The sequence below is a fragment of the Grammomys surdaster genome, unplaced genomic scaffold (genome assembly GCF_004785775.1).
Source record: "Grammomys surdaster isolate TR1022 unplaced genomic scaffold, NIH_TR_1.0 146, whole genome shotgun sequence".
NCBI lineage: Eukaryota > Metazoa > Chordata > Mammalia > Rodentia > Muridae > Grammomys > Grammomys surdaster.
Window position 1 is genome coordinate 3,072,051 of NW_021604604.1, and position 11,630 is coordinate 3,083,680.

The following is an 11,630-nucleotide window of genomic DNA, read 5'->3' on the forward strand; positions in this document are numbered from 1 at the left end:
GGTTACACTGAGGACCAGATTGTCTCCTGCAACTTTTGTAGTGACGATCACTCTTCTGCCTTTGATGCTGGAGCTGGCATTACTCTCAATGACAACTTTGTAAAGCTCATTTCCTAGTATGACAATGAAAATGGCTACAGCAACAGGGTGGTGGCCGAAGGTTCATGACCACGAAGGGGTAAAAAGCCATGAGCCACCAACCCTAGCAAAAGCATGAGAGGAAAAGAGATACCCTTGTCTGTTGAAGAGTCCATGTCCCAACTCAGCTCCCAATACCAAGGGGGCTCATCTCCAACACTCATCTCCCCTCTCAGAAGAAGGGGGGAGCTTAGGGAGTCCTACTCTATTGAATATTGTCAACAATTTACTGTACACCCCGCCCCCCCAAAAGAAAAGCAGTTTATTTGAGCTACAGTTACAGAGGATCAAGGTTGACAGCAATGACTTTTACATGACAGATGGCATCACAATGGCAGGCGTGCATGCTCAAGGAAGACACCCCATGGCAACAAAGAAAGGCAGATTAAGATGAGGGTGGCAGTAATGACTTTGCGACCCCACCCTTCTGGACATCACTCTGAGATCCCTCCTCCCAGCACATGAATCCTCGGGAGGAGGGCAGGCCTACTCAAACCACAGCAGTCACACAGTTCCTCATAAAATCTAGACCTTCTGTTCCCAGAGAAATGAAAACATATGTATCCATATTACAACTTGTCTATCCAGGTTCATGGTAACATTATTTATAATAACCATAAAATAGAAACAACAGAACCATCCATCAAGCAAAGAGCAGATAAACAAAGCCTGACATATGCACATAATAGGATACTAAATCAGTCATAACTGGAGCAAGGTACTGACTGACACGTGCTCCATGAACAGACCTTGGAAACACACCGTGTTCATTACTTCTATTCATTTCTTATTCAGGAAAGAAGAGTTGGTTTCGCTTTGGATTTGAAAGCATGCAGTCCAGTCCATCATGGCAGAGAAGGCAGGGAAATATGAGGAGGCTGGAAACACTACACCTGCAAGGTGGAGTCAGAACGGATTAATGTCTGATACTCATTTCTCTTTCTCCACTTTTATTCCTTATTCAGTCTAAGACCCCAGCTCATGAGATGGTCCCAGCCATACTCAGGGTATGCCAAGAAAGAAAGATAGGAGGACTTTATAGGGACAGGCAGGGCAAAGGAGTCCCCTGCCCCACAGATCCAGCTGAAGCCTTTCACCAGCAAAGCAGCAAGAATTCCAGTTTTAACAAGTGCTTAAGGCCTTTTCCCCTCTTAAGCTATAACCCGAAGTTTTCCAGAAACCCCAATTACAGGCAAAACCAATGTACTAAGCCCCAACTCCACTCCACCTCTATGGAACTGTAGTGGCTTCTGATTGTATCACATCATCTTTCCATCCAAGGCATCCCTAGAGCCACATCATTTGTCAAAAGAGAGAAAATCAGAAGGAAGTTTCTTAGCTGCTCTTTGAGGTGTAACTTGATAGCATTCAATATGGCTACCACTGAGACAATCAATACTCTTCCTTCATAAGGCGCTGGTCCCCACTCCTGGGTATGTCTTACTTTCTACTGCATCTCTTCTTTGAGAAGTCTGCACCCATGCTCTTGGGTGTGTCTGACCTAAGCACCTCTCTATCTCTCATCCCCCTGTCTCAACAGTTTAGTCAGGTCATAGACTGTCTAATCCTGAAACTCTGGTCTACATCAAATGCATGAATCCTGGTTTGCTCTGAATCACAGTCCCAACAAACTAGCGGAATATTGCTGGAGTGACAGTGTCTCTGTCTCCTCACCACTCACAGTTCTTCCTTCCTCAGTTAAACCTCTCTGGAAATGTCTTCCCAGGCATAACTGGAGGTGCAGCTCCCTGTGACTTTGAATGTAGTCATCAAACTGGCACTGAGATTGTCCCACATTATGTGAAATAAATCACATGCAAAATGCTACTTATTGCATAGTATCACTTATATAAATCACTCACGGGAAAATCCATAAATCAGCACCTTAGCTCTGGAAACAAACAAATGGGGGAGATAGAGAAGGAGGGAGGGAGGGGGGAGAGGGAGGCAAGGATGGAGGGGAGAGGGGGAGGGAGGGTGGGGGGAGGGAGAGAGGGAGGGAGGGAGGGAGGAAATAGTAGTGGTTAAGGAGGGAGCAAGGAAATAGTAGTGGTTAAGGACTAGGTAAGACAGTAATGAAGGCTAATTACTAATGTGTTTCTTTGGCAGTGATGGGAATGTCTTGATCCTAGATTATGGTGCTGACACTTGTTGCTCTAAATGAATACTTGGGTTCAGTTCCCAATACCCACACGGTGATTCACTCATCTTTAATCCCAGTCCCATGGGATATTGGTCCAGGGCTTCTTCCTTCTTTAGACCTTTTATGTTCCCAAATAAAAGACACACAGATCCTTTTGTTTTTGTTTTTGTTTTTTTTTTAATAGCCAAGACAGCAAAATAGCTGGTCAGCTGCCTACCCTCCACGCAGTTAGAATCTACTTTTGATAACCCCAAGTTATAACTTACTATTTACTATGCTCCATCTGGGGTTAACCCAGTTGGGCAGCCCTCTGGGTCATATTCTCTCTCGGCCCTTAGCCCATGGCGGCTCTCCTTCCCCCTCCTGCATATTCTTTTCTGTGGCAGCTTCTCTCTTTTCCCTCATTGTGGTCCTCTCTGACCCAAGCCCTGAAAATCTCAACCCCACCTATGTGTCTTCTGCTTAGCTATTGGCTGTCTTTATAAACCAATCAGAATTAACTTGGAGGCAGGACTCCAGGGGCTATGTGCAGACTCCAAGTCTTGGGGGCCCATACTTAGCATAACAATAGACAATGAAAGACAAAACCTCAACATCTAATGTTCTCTTTTGACCTTCATATGCAGGCAAAACACTCATACACATACAATAAATCTAAAAATAATTTAAGCATGTATTTTAAAAGTCATTGCATTATACATTTTAAAGGGATAAATTTTATGGTGTGTGAAGTATGTGTTATAAGCCAGGTATTGTGTCAGGTGCTTGAGAGGAAGAGATAAGTTCATATAGTCTATAAATAGCTCAGCACAACAACACGAAGACATTACTGCGTAAATTGTAGGCAGACTTTTATGAACTTTTCCAGTACATTCATGGTGCTCTGTGCGGCTGCTTAATGCAGTGGTTAAAACAATAAAAACACTAGAATATAGTGACCCACACCTGTAATTCCAGCATTTGGAAGGCAGAGGTAGGAAAACTATTGTGAGTTTGCAGCCAGCCTGTGCTAAGCAAGACCCTGCTCCAAGCCCACCTCCACCTTCACAAAACAATACTATAATGAAGTTGAAGCTTCCGGAAACCAAATTATTTCTGCTCAGATGGAATGAGTATTTAAGGAACTGCAATATTGAAATAGCACCTGAATTTATAATTTTGCTTTTCCTTATACATTCTTTAGTACTCTTTTAATATTCTATGTCAAAACCAAACTCCTTCATTTTTGAAGGGGAGGAGCACTTCACAAAGCATCTGGAAGTTGTTCATAAAATGCCTTTACCTAAATGCAGAATGAATCAATCTGAAAATGTGGTATGAAGTACAAGGGAAAGACTTTGTGCTTTTATTTCTTACTATCATAAAAGTTTCTTTACGAAAAAAAATAAAAATGAAAGTATCCATGGCCTTCTCTGCATCATAGTCAAATGGATCCTTCAGGGAGACCTGGATTTCTGGTGATGAGCCATTACGCTCACTCGGAAGCTGCCAATCCATTGACGACAAAGTGCTGCCCTGACTCCTGGCATTACCACCAGGCCAGTGCTTTGCTGCTCACTGTCTCCGCACACTGATCCACCACATGATCATGAAAGGACCCAGTTCTGTCATTATACCTTGGACACGATGCTGATGGCTGGCATGTGATATTAATGGTGACACCTGACCCAAATTTCTTCAACTCATCAGAGTGAGCTTCACTCATGGCTTCTCTTCAGTGGCTCAGAGCTGCCTTGAACAGAGTTCATGGTCTCCTTAGGGTCTATAGAAGTCACCACTGAAAAGAAAAAGTACAAAGCAGTCAGGACAAAGGGCTGAGTGTCCTCAAGTCAGAAAGAACATCAGCTACCTAGGCAAGCCTCCTGGCAAACAATATGTGGTGAATATCTGCTCATACTTAGGACACATTCTGTTGAACTTATGCTCTAACTCAATAAATAAAAGACCTCCTATTATTCAGACACCTTAATCATTTTTCTCGGGTCCATCTATCATGGCTGACATGTCACTGACACTGACATTTCCAGAAGTGAAAGATACTCAACTTGAAGATTTTTAACCTTCAAGTTCCTTTGAAACTGAGTTTTTTCAATTACTTGAATGACTTTAATCCTGTGCTAGAGATAAAAATCTATTATTTAAATATCCCATGACTTCAGGAAACTTAAGTAACTCTAACAAGTCAAATAATTGTTAAGTTTCTCTTTTATTCTGAGTTTCTTCTTTTTCCTTTGAGACAGGCTCTTGCCACATAGCCGGTGCTTGACTTGAACTTCTGATCTTCCACCCAGAGTGTCCTCAGTGATGGAAGAGGTAATCATCCGGATGTTACAATATATGTTCAGAAAACATTGTGGTTGTACCAGGGTAACTGTCATATACACTGCATCAAGCAGTTATCATTATTCCCCACCATTGGGAATATTCAAAATCCTACTGAAGTACACAATTTTGAAATGTACAGTGTTGAAAAAAAAATACACACGAATCATGGACAGCCATACCATGTTGACTTTTTCAGTACTGTGACCAAAGGTGACAAAACAATGCAAAGGAGAAAATTTGGTTTGAATTCATGGTTTCAGAGGTCTTGGTCTATCCTCGCACAGAGGTTGTGGTGTATAAGAACAGCTGCCATCAAGGAAGCTGAAGAGGATACTATATTAAAAGGCCTTTTAAAAAAATCCATCAGAGGTCCTCACAACCAGTGGGGTGGTGCCTCTCACACAGGGAGCAGTGTTTTCCCCCTTAGTTAGTCTACTGAAGAAGCAGTGCACCCAGACACACCCAGAGGTGAGTGTTACTAATCTCCTAGAAGATGCTCAATCCAATCAAGCTGTCAATCAATATTAGCATCACACGCTGTTACCATAGTGCTAAGATTTACTCCTTCTAATCTAAGTTTGGAGTTTTGTAAGAAAAAAAAAAGTAGAATGAAATATACAGAAAGGATTGACATTGAATGCTTGGGCTTGGAAAGTGACCAGCTCCTGTTGGTAAATAGTTGGAGTTGCTATGGACTGACTAGCAAGTTTGAAATCCTGTTCATAGGTGGCATTTGTCATCTGAAGTCAACTGAGAACGGAGAGAAGTTAGGACTGTTAGTCACAGGAAGGTTTAAATGACATGGTTTGCATTTTTGTCCCCATGCCCAGCTTTGAGTCACTCCAGCCTAAAGAGGAGGAGCCCAAACACTCAAGTTCCCTGCATTCTGTTGCTTTATATTTGAAAAGGAAGCATTTTGATATGTGCCCTCCTGCCTGCCTGCCTCTGACTAACTTTACCAATATGGTAATCAGGTCTCCTGCATTAAGTAGGCACCAAAACACCTTAGCCTTGGTTATGAAGAGCTTAACAGAAAACAGTATGTGAGTGAGAAAGAGCATGTGCAGGCTTACACACACACTTGAGTACACACACACACACACTGGAAAAAATTGAAAACATGACCAACGGTTGCCAAAGGTGATTTTTAGCACAACTCAGTTGTCTGTGTGACGACATTAATATAAACCTATTCATTCTTTATAATCCTTACCTGGTCTTAAAATATCTATAAATAAGTGACCTTGAAAGTATTTTTTTACTCCACAGCCTGGTCCACATTCCTTCTGTGTGGGTAGAAAAACAGACTGAGAAAAAAAACCTCTTAATGGCCTAGAGGCCAATGTTGCAAATGCCTACCTATTAAAACGATGTTCTCCTAAACCTCAGAGAAGGAGAGAACAAGTGTTCAATTATTTCAAAATTGCTTTTAATTTTTTAAAATAGCAATGCAAATAAGTCAAAGGGAAATGCAAAGGGTGGGTTATAGCACTGTGGCAGAGTTCATGCTCGGAATGCACGAGGCTCTGGCTAGCAAGCTTGCTTTCTAGAAGAGGACACTCCCTTACAGAACACCATCCCGGCCACCCAAGTCCTTCATCCCCCATGGGAACCGGTATGAATTTCACGTACATGTAAATATCATACACACACTGTGCTGGAGAATATTTCTGATTTTCATCCTTGGATCACACTGCACATTTTCTCTACAATAGGCTTTTATTCACTGTGCTGGCTATGTTTTATGTCATAAGGCACAGCTCTCATCCTTTTAGCAACTGCAAAAAATGTCCAAAGTAATGGTGTGGTAATATGTTCTCTCTGTGCAGGCAAGTTGTCATTTTGTTCTTTTAAAGTTCTCTGAGAATTTCATACATCTATGCAGGGTATTTTAGTCATGTCCATCTCCTAATCTCCCTCAACCAGTAAATAATGCATCTCAATGACATTTAAATGTCTGGACTCCTACATTAGTCACACTGAGATAGAGAGCGTCTTGGTACATAAATCTGAACTTTATGTAACGACTCCCATAGATGCTTATAAACATTTCAGAAAATCATGAGGCTTGTCAATCTGATGTTCTGTATACCAGTCAATCTTGTCTTTTAGAAATCAGTCCTTACAACGTACATGTAATTATATCTTAATTTTTTCCCTGACTCCAAATTTTTGGAGGCACTAGATGAATAGAATGTAATAAATAGGCCTCAGAAGGCTGTTACTTTATCGTTTGTAAACTCACAAGTCTAGTGTTAATTAGTAGTTGATTAGCTAATCTCTTGGAATGAATAAGAGCAAAAGACTCATACCCATCTGATAATTTAAGTGATATGCCTGATTTCTCTGGATATGGAATAAGAATGTGAACTTTTGGTCCTCATCCAGAGTCCCCTTTTAGTCGAGTTCCATGGGTGGTGGGTGCATCTCTGATTCTAATGTGTGGCTCTGTGCCAAACATTCTAAAGTTTCTGAAAGTTGACAGGCGCTCAGAGGGTTTCTGTGATGCCTTCCAACTGCTCTGAGTTTTGATTCCTGGGATGACTGAGGGTGAGACCTTTAAACAAGCTCAGGGTGGGACTCTCCACAAAGAAGCCTGTCAGAGCCACAAGTGGACTCTGAGAAAGGCCCTGGTGGAAGTACCGATTATGTCTGATTAAAACTCTTGGCTAATAGTTTTCCTGAGCAACTGGGCTGCCACTGGCCAACTGTGGTGGGAGATGGAGGCAGAGGACTACATATCCCATGCCCACCCTCTCCCTCCGGAGTCTTATCACGTAATTACCCAATGCTATCCTTTAAATGAGCTGGGAACCTTACAGGAGTGTTGCCCTGAGTTCCATGAGACACTCTAGCAAAGGAATCAAACCCCAGCTGGGGTCGTAGGTGAAGGGTCTCTGACCAGCTTGACCATTGTAAACTAGGGTTCTGGAAGCCCTTGCCCTCCTCCCCTCCCCCCCCCCCAATTCCCTCTGCTTTGCTAAAAAAAGCAAAACCCCTTAGATTACATTCCTAAAGCTGGTCACTAAGATCTGTTTCTTTATATGGCCAATTCCTCTTCCTGAGGCTGACTATCAAGGTCCAGCTACCTAAGTATTGAAGCTCAGCAATCAAAAGCCCCCTTTGGCTCACCTAATTAGCCTCCTCTACCAAAATCCTAACCCATTCTAAAGCAGACCACCCCCTTTTCTCTTAAAAGTTACACCTGCAAAGTCATTTGCTGGTGTTTTTCTGCCTGAGTCAGAAAACATCCACTTTAACTTTTCTTCCCTGCTTAGTAAAGGATCTCTCTGAAAACAGATGTCTGGGTGTGGTTTGTGCCTAATCCTGTCTGAAAGGGAACCCCCACTGGGTGGGTGGGGGGTCTCCTAACCATGGGAGCCAAGGCTGGGCTACTTAATCTGTTGAAATATCACCATCTGACAAGGGATGGAGTGTTCAAGCACAGGGACCTTTGGCAGACATTTTATTTTCAAACTATAAGAACCAAGGTTGAGAAACCCTGACACCCGCGGGGTGTACATATTATACACATCTTTTTGGCAATGATGAGAACATACTACATATGACTGTCCTTTATTTTTAACTTACATGTCTAAGCATTTTATATTAAACTATACTTCTATAATATCTTCACCAGCATTTCAATAAACCAACTATTCTTGAAAAACTGTAACATTCTTGCATAAAGGCAAGGTGTTAGTGCCAAAGTGTCTATACCAGCTCAATCTGCCTTGCCTTACTCCCCTAGAAATGATATTGGGTCCTCTAACACACACACACACACACACACACACACACACACACACACACATGCCTGGGTGCACACAAAATCAATTGAGTCATTTCATATAATAACACCACATTCTGGATGCAAGATTAGCTCTACTTTCTGTAAAGGTTGATTGTATCTGATAAGTTATTTGTCTGCGGGTGAAACGAGTCAATTCAAGCCAGATTAGATTTTTTTTAAATGCAGATTTATTGGGATACTGCTCTCCGGCAAGTTCACAGACCTCAATGACTGAGGCCAAGGGAAGGGAGAGGGGAGAGAGAGAAACAGCATGCAGGGTGTGTGTGTGTGGGGGGGGGGGGGATGTGTGTGTGGGGGGTGGGGTGGGGACCAGGGAGATCAAAAGAGCCTCTGGGGGAAGGGCAGCCCAGCCCCTGGCTGGAAAGTTCAGGGCTGGGGGCAGGGTATTTCAGGTAAGAACTGAGGGATGCTGGGAGAACCTGGAGGCCAAGTCAGTTTTTATACACAAAATATGCATCTCAGTCTTCCCCCCCACCCCCAAGTCTGAAACCAAGCAAACCAAACAATATCTTCAGATTCTTTTCCTGGGCACTATTAACTGGGAATTTAAAACTACCTTGCAGTCAGTTCTCTTATCAAAGACAGACAGGTTTGCCTTACTCACAGGCTTCTAGGTAAACCGATAACACAAGTTCAGATGTAACCTTCTGCTACTTCCTTATCTAAACTCGGTTTCCAGTGACTGAATGCTTCAGATTTCCTCCCTTCTTATGCCACTGTTATATTGAGACTTCAAGAGTTTAAAATTCTAATTTGTATCAGTAGAGTGTTATACTAACTCTAATAAAACATTCCATTATATGATCCAACTTTTATAATCACAAGTTCAAATTTTAAATTTCCATTGGTTGTCTTTTAACTATAGACTAAAAGTGTTTCTCATGCTAAATCTATACTCTCAGCTATCCTAGTTACAAATTTAAGTTTCCTTTAGTTATAGACTTTAGGTGTTTCTCATGCTAAATTTATATGATCAGTTATCATATTCATAAGGTCAAGGTTTTGAGTTTTCTTTGCCTTTTAAATGTAAACTTATAAATGGTTTTCATATATATATGAAATATATATATATAAAGTTTTATGAACTTATAAGTTCCAAGAAAGACACTCAAATCTACCTCTTGTGGACCAAACAGATCTACCTCTTGTGGACCAAACAGACTCCATCTGGATAAGGACACCTGTCAATTAATAGCCTATGTTCCCACATGCTACCTATTCCAAGATTGGGACTCCCCTCACCCCAACCACCAAGACCTAAGGGTTCCAAGTGTACATTTAAGAAATTTTTTTTCTCTCAAACTTAATTTTATTCTCTATCATACATATATATTGGCATCTTGCACATATACATATACATATACATATACATATACATATACATATACGCATCTTGCCAACTCCAGTCGTTTACTCTAAATCTACATCCAGGACAGCTCCAAAGAAGCAACCTACAGATGCTCCAATTGACTCTCACAGACAGATGCTTCTACTGAACCTGCTCCTTCTACCTACAGATGGTTCCACAGACCCTGAACAGCAAGGAAACAGCCAACTCTCCTAAGACTGGACCACCATTCCCATACCCATTTTCCTAGGTTCCCCAGATACATGTCGCCCCAGAATCAGCAGAGAGTAGCTAAAGATCATAATGACCCTACCCCTGCTCCACCATCGCCTCTTTCTAGTTTCTCCTTTCTAAAATTAAACTAAAAGGGAAGAACGTTAGCATTCTTTCTAGGCTCCAGCCAAGTAGGCCTGGCTTGCTATAAAAGGGGCTGTTTAGCCCCTCCTTCCTCTCTCTTCCCCTTCTCTCTCTGATTCTCTTCTCTCCCTGACCCCTTTCTCCTTCTCTCCCCTTTCCCCTAAGCCCTCTCCACGTGTTCCTGGCTGGCTTCCGGTGCCCCACCCCACCCCCACCTCCATCTTTCTCTGTCTTTACTCCATTCTCAACTCCCATTCCTATGCCCTAAATAAATTCTGTTTTACACTATACTCTTATTGAAGTAAGGCATCACGGTGAACCCGGTGCTAGCCAAGCCCACTTACTGTAAGCAGTCAGGCTGCGCAGGAATCCTCTGCTTCTGCCTCCTCAGCAGCTGCCATACCTGCCTGCCTTCCCAGTGGGTTCTGGGGACCTGGGCTTCATCCTCAAGCTTGTATAGTAAGTGCCTAATCCACGGAGCCATCTCCCCAGCCTGAGCAAATTCTCAGAGTGTATTACGACATTCCTCTTAATAGTTATTTCAGATTCCATGTAAACCGAGGGCACCCTAAACAAAACAGGGTATGTAATTAGCAATAATGGACATGGAAAAGAAGTAGCTAACTTTATTTTCCCTATTTTTCTATCATATCCATGAATGTAGACGGTCTATGATATTTGGTGTATGAGTGTTACAACTTGCTAATATGCGCTAGAATAAGTTCCTTGGGATTCCCCTCCCAATCTCAAAACTAATTAACTTTGAGAAAATGATTACATTTCCCTGCCCCCTAATTATGCCACCTATAAAATATACCTTGATGATCTCTTTGATTTCTTTTAACTTTAAGATTATATGATTTTATGCAGTAGAACATGAAGCAGAAACAATCTATAAAAGCTTTCAGTACAAATGGAGTTGTGTAATGTCCTAGCTATTGCCCATATCTAATTTCTTAGAACATTTCAATCTGAACAAGAAATCAGAGAGAACCCCTGAGCTGGGCTCATCCACGGTGCAGCCATGTGGAGAAAAGCACTAAAGGTCTCACGACAGTTTCCTTCTGTCTACAGGACTATAGCTTAAAAGAAACAAGAAAGAATTCCTGTGATAGGCAGGTATCTTGGGGAAAACAGTTATAGAGAAGAAAGAATTTGGAATCAAAGGGAAATGTACCAAAGATTAAGTGACAGAACAGTGCTCAATTTCAAGAGATACTGACTGTAGAGGGCACTTGTCGTGCTTGTCACCATCCAGCACCCTTGGTGTGTGTCTGTGTGTGTGTGTGCCCTGTGTGCAGGCCTGTGTTTGGGTGCATGCTTATGCGATGGATGCCTGTATACTTGTGCTGCGTACCTGTGAATACCCTTGATTGATGTCAGAGCACTTTTTTTCAATCATTCTCCACCTTATTTACTGAAGCAGGGCCTTTCAACTGAAACCAGAACTCTCTAATTCAACTTGTCTAGCAAATGGGTTCCCATCTTCTAGACCAATGGGATTA